General features: G+C 42.4%; 1 protein-coding gene across 1 annotated transcript in view; it reads right to left on the reverse strand.

Moving 5' to 3' along the window:
- Nucleotides 1–6,426, reverse strand: part of Klf4 (Kruppel like factor 4) — a 13,171-nt gene that overhangs the window by 2,137 nt on the left and 4,608 nt on the right.

The following is a 6,426-nucleotide window of genomic DNA, read 5'->3' on the forward strand; positions in this document are numbered from 1 at the left end:
AGGAGATTCAGAGTTTGGGGGCTAAAATGCTCATTAACCATTGACTTCGTTTTGCTGAGGATGATCATGAGGAGGGTCCAGAGGCAATCAAGAAAAACTCCCTACAGATTCCAGCAGCTCATGTCTGCCAGGGGAAGCCACAGCAGAAAACCACGTAGCAGCTCAGTGTTGAGGGAGGAGCACAAAAGAGTGTTTTCAAGAACTCAGCTTTGAGCCTAGTGTGGTGGCACATATTTGTAATCCCACCACTTGAGAAGCTGACCGAAGAGGGTTGTGGTGAGTTTGAGGCCAGCCTGAGCTACAATGCGAGACCCTTTCTCATAAAAACTGAGGAAGAAGGAAAAAGAAAAAGGAAGGGTGGAGAGAGAGAGAGGGGAGAGAGAGAGGAGAGAGAGAGAGAGAGAGAGAGAGAGAGAGAGAGAGAGAGAGAGAAGCAGGCACAGGAAGCTGGAACCTCCCCAGTTTGATGAGGAGAAGAGCGCACGGGTTGGGAGACAGAAAGTCTCTGGTTTTGGATTCTGAGCAGCATTACTGGAAGAACCTGGGTGTTAGCAAATCCTCCTGAACTGGATGTATCTGTTTTGCCTGCCGCCCTACCTGTCCAGCTGACTGAAGACAAGAGAATTAGAAACGCTTCGAGCATGGCCGGGCGTGGTGGCTCCTGCCTATAGTCTCAGCCCTTAGGAGGTGGTAGGAAGGCGGAAGTCAAGGCTAACCTGTGCTGTATGAGACCCCAACTAAAAGAAATGCCCCCCAAACAAAAGGAAGAACCAACAAGAAGAAGTACTCAGTGTATAGCAGAAGAATGAGAAATGAAAACAAATAAACAAACAAACAAACAAAAACCAGTAACTTTATCAAAAGAGAATCTCGGCGTCTTCATCTATGTAATGGGGTCGGGAGAGGGTTGGTAAGCCTACCACCCCTGCATTTTGTTGTAAGGTAAAGCATAAAGAGTTGTGCAGAACTAAGGGAACCCAGATCAGAATGAGGTGTCCCTACCCCTGTGGAGAGTCCATTTGTGCCCATTGCCTTCTGTCCTGGCTTATACTGCTTTCCTTACTTCTCAGGCTTTCAGCAAACCACCCAAACCTCCTTCCACATCTCTGTTGCAGCAAATGCCTACCTCACAGGCTGCAGGGTGAGTATGCAGATGTAGCACCTGAGTGCATTGGGTTCCTGCCATGGCGATTTGGCCTGGCCACAGAGCAACCCATTGATCCTGCCAGTGCCTGTGGTATAAGAACTGCCTAAGGATTTGCTCAGTTGGGAAAGTGCCTGCCTTGCAGTATTAAACCCTGGGTTTGGTCCCCAGCATTGTGAGAACTGGGTACCTTCACATACACTGTAATTCCAGCATTCAGGATGCGGAGGCAGGAAGATCAGACGTTCAAGTCCTAGCTGGGAAGTTTGAGACCCTGTCTCATACATACTAAATACAAATAAAAAAAGGATAGGAACTTCTGGCCTCAGACACAGTGAACTGAAAATATCTGACTATTTGTTGTAGTTGATTTAACTAGATAATTGTCCAACCTTTGGCAGGAGTCCTCTGTCTGTCTGTCTGTCTGTCTGTCTGTCTATACATCATCAGCCATTGACCTATATTTTCCTTAACTGCTTGTTTTCTGCCCTGCCTAAATGACAACATGTAACATAAACAGGAGAACAAACCTAAAAACACAGCAAATGGCCCTAACTAACCTTCTGGAGCCGTTGTTTTCTTTTCTTTTTTCTTTCTTTCTTTCTTTCTTTTTTTTTTTTTTTGAGACAGGGTTTCTCTGTGTAGCCCTGGCTGTCTTGGAACTCACTTTGTAGACCAGGCTGGCCTCAAACTCAGAAATCCGCCTGCCTCTGCCTCCCAAGTGGAGCCGTTGTTTTCTAATCATTGAGTTGTACCCACAAAGCACATGGTTCTATCAGGTGACCGCCAAGGAGACTACAGGTGTGGATTGTCTCTTTTTGCTCCTCTTGGGTTTCTATCTATTTCCCTTCTTTTCCTTTAAGAGCAATTGGGAGACTTTTGGGCGGACCTGTTTGCAACATGTTGACTCATTTAGGTGTGAGAGGACCTAAGTAATCCAAGTGAGACTCTATCAAGAGTATGGTCAAAACAATTAAAAAAGCAGGCCTCCAAGTATATAATGTTACAGCAATATGACACCTCCGGTGCATCTCCTTCCTCGACCAACTTAATTGGCTGCCAGAGGCTTCACACCAGCCTGGGAACTTGTGTTTCAGCACATGTTTTGAAGCCCTCTTTCCCTCTGTTGTGACTGTGGTCTGGCCATAGACACACTGCATAGTTTAAAGCAATTGAAGCACTACCCATTTTTCAGGACATGGTGAGAAATTTCCTTAAGATTTTCTTCGGTGTTTAAGACAAAGCTTTCCAAAAGTTTGTTCACTTCCAGCTCTTCTGAGTTTCATTTAATGCAAACTTTAAAAAGACTAACTTCGCACAGTGTTCAGATGTCCATAGGTTCCCTTTCCCACTGGATTTCACAGGCAGCGCATTCCACAGCCTTCTTTATGAAGACAGCAGATCAGGATGGTTTTATAGGAAATATCTTTGAATGACTGTACACATGAACAATGGAAGACAGTTTCATAAAGGACCTTTAGGAGGCAGACATGGCTTCAGTTTAGCACTATAAAAACTTGACGGTATACAATAGCCTGTAGAAGGTGCTACGGAAATACAAAAACTAAAATAAATATAAAAAGTACAACACATAATAAAATAATAAAATGATAGAAACAACAAATATATGAAAGTGTTTTTATAGGACTGGGTGTTACCTTTGTCTATATGAGAAAGGGTAGGGTAGGGGGTGGGGGGAGAAAGGGATGTGTATGGAAATGATCTGGTCTGTGGAGTGCTAAATACAGCATCAGAAGCCAGAGCTTTAATGGAGCAGGTGGCTGCCACTCGTCGCTAAATCCAGAGAGACTCCCTATATTGTCAAAGCACAACAGGTATATGTACTTATGTTAACATTTTTTTCCTATGGAACCGCTTCTACACATTGCAGTGCCTGGTTTTCCTTATAAAGCCTCAAGTAGCAGGGCATAGTGACACATACCCAGTCTTAGCACTCTGGAGGTAGAGGCTAGAGTATCAGGAGTTCGAGGCCAGCCTCTGCTACACAGCTCTCCCTGTCTCACTTTCTTTGAGAGTGTGTATGTGTGTATTTATGTATCTATGCATATATATTCATTCACTCATATAGTACATCAACATTGGAGGAGATGGGTACAGAGTGAGTTTGAGACCGGACCGAGCTACATATTAAGAGTGCTCCCCCCCTAAACCCCCCAAAATTTGAGAAGCAGCTCAAATAGTGGAGCGCTTGTCCAGAATGTATGAAAACCTGTCTTCAGAATGATACAAACCAGGGCGCACTTCTGGAAGCCTAGCACTTGAGAGGAGGAGGCAGGAGGATTAGAAGTTCAAGGTTATTCAGGGATTTCCAGGCCAGATGGGACCATATGAGACACCGTCTCAATACAAACCCAGGAACAAACAAAACAAAATTCAAACAAACAAAGCAACAACCAACCAGAATTGCAAGTCTCTTCCGGTAGAAAGTATATTTTGACAGAATAAAAATCAGCCTACCCGTCTGTTGACAGGCCGGAAACACTACAGTTAATCCCCTTGTGTAAGCATGCCAGTTAAAATCTAGGACATAAAAAATTAAATGTCATAAGGAAAAATATAATCAGCAGGCACGTCCATTATTAGGTACTCTCTTGTACGTGAGTGGTTCCATACCTCCACAATGACAGTGTGCCTGGCAGCCCAGAGCTACTAGGTATGAGAGGAAATAGTTTAGGCTGTGTTGGATAATGTTTTGTCCTGTTAGAGAACTCTTCTTCCTCATTCATTTGCGATATTGAACTTACTTTTGCAGGTCAGAAGAAGCTAATGTGTACTCATGTTTCCTTATGACCTCAGACATTTTTTAATAGATTTGAGACGTCTTGATAGTTTATGCATAAGATGGTAACAATCAGAAAGATGTTTCCTCCCCCCTGTTCTCCTGGAACCCCTCCCCCACACACCCCCTCCCCCTTGCTTTTTGTTTGTTTGTTTGTTTGAGGCAGAGCCTCACACATCCCAGGCTGTCCTTGAACTGTATGTAAGTACAGGTGAGGATGACCTTGAATTTCTGATCCTCCCGCCTCAGCCTTCCAAGTATTGGGATTAAGGTAAGTACCACCAGGCCTTGTTTTATGTCCTGTTGGGGATCAAACTCAGGGCCTCATGCATGCCAGACAAGCCCTCTGCACTACACCCCAGGTGGAGTAAACCATTTATAAGACAGGTAGGTTATAAAAGCAATCACCACTATTTATTACAAAGAAAAAGTCATCAAGCATACGGCAATTTTATTTTACACTGCTTAAATTCTTTAAAAAAAAAAATAAAGCCCAGGTGTATTTTACTTTTATTCTTAGAAAAGCAGTTTTCCCGTACTTATTCTTATTTTTGAGTGTTTGCAAATTGGTGGGGAGGGGTAGTATTTGGTTCTCAAATCCATTTAGACTGAAATTTGAAACCAAGAAAACTACTATTCACTTTTCCATGTTTCTTTCCAATCTTTTTCTTTCCTTTTTTTTTTTTTTCTGTTCCTCAACACACATACCCAAGCCACATATGACAGTGAGCATCTATACCAGCACTGGGGAGGCTGGGGCAAGAGGGTCCCTGGGTTAAAAGGACAGTTGAACTGCAACAAGCTCCAGGCATGCCTGGAGCTACAATATGCAAACCCACTTAACAAACAAACAACAAAAAGCAAGGACAAAACCAAAGAGGAAACAAAACGCAAGCCAGGTTTGTTAGAGCATGCCCATAATCCAAGAATTTGGGAGGGAAAAGGCAAGATGACCAGTTCAAGGCCATCCTCAGCAACAGAGCTAGGCTTGAGCCAGCCCGGGATACAGGAATCAAACCCACACTCAAGTGCATGCGCATATGATTGGAGTAGCGCTGTTTATTGTGTTATGTCCTGCCTTCCCCACTTAACATACCATGAACATTTTTCCATGTCATTAGCTTTGCTTTGAATATATTCTTGACCACACAAAATTCCATCTTCCTGATGCACCTGTTTCCTTTTAAGCAAAGACACATGCTGTGGTTTCAATCACACTGGCCTCTTAAAAGTCAAAGAAAATACTTTGTGCTGATCTTCTATGAGCTCCTTGTGAATCTACGTTTTTAAATTCCATTTATAAAGCATATTATGGTGTAAATACAACTCCGGGCACTATATACAATGGATGGTTAATAAGCACTCTAAAGAATAAGTCAGTCAGCTTCTGCTCCCTTGATCTTCTGAGTCACCCACAAGACTATTAAAATGTCTACAAGTATCACACAGACTTTTCCATTTTGTGACAGCTAAAAATAGTTTTGCTTCAACCTGGAGAGGTGGCTACCTCTCCAGGTGCACCCCACCACTGGGCTACACAGTCCTGTCCTCCAGGGTTTGAGTAATTTTTAAATTGTTTCCATGTCTCCAGAGAGATTGAGGAAGCTTTAAAATACTCTGAAGATAGTATGCTTTGGACTTCTTTAGGGATAATATATGCAGCATAAACGAAGCCCTTAATCCTCAGGAGGGCACTGTGGAACTACATTCTGTCTTAGGGTTGTTTGCCTGGGGAAGGTTCTTTTGTTACTCAGGTTCTGTGGGGACTACAAGGCCAGGCCTGCAGAGAAAATGATTCATAATTTCATTTACTTTAAAGACAAAATGTAATATGTACATATATACACACAGATGTATGTGTATGTGTGTCTATGTGTATAAAACTAGAGTGTCCTGGCCTACTGTTGGGTGCTCTCTGCTAAAATTGAGATCAAAGAATAACTGAGCCATCGTACCTGGAAATGTGCATTTGGGTAAGGAGGTATACTTTTGCATTTGTACTAAGCAAACATGAACCAGATGTGAGATGTTTTTTAAGGTCCCATCCCGTACAGTTCTCAACTCCAACACTACATGAAAAACCGAGTAGTCTAAAAAAGCAAGTTGGCTACATCCTCTTGCCAAGTCAAGGCTGGCTTCAGTGTGGTTCTCACCAGTGGCACCCTCCACCCCATCCACCCCTCCCTTAAAAGTTAAGTTCTTTTCCAGTCCCGAAAACAAAACAAAGAGATTGCCATTCAGATAAAATATTATAGGTTTATTTAAAACTTATTTCTCACCTTGAGTATGCAAAATACAAACTCCACAAAATGTTCATTTTTTTTTTACTTTGTAGTTTACAAATATACAAAATAGAAGTTTGCTTAAATTTATATTACATATTTATTAAGGCAAGGAACTATATAGAAAAACACATTTGTTCTGCTTAAAGGCATACTTGGGAATAAACCATTGTACAAATTATTGCACATCTGAAACCACA

Source organism: Mus pahari, chromosome 6, assembly GCF_900095145.1.
Source record: "Mus pahari chromosome 6, PAHARI_EIJ_v1.1, whole genome shotgun sequence".
NCBI classification, from domain to species: Eukaryota; Metazoa; Chordata; class Mammalia; order Rodentia; family Muridae; genus Mus; species Mus pahari.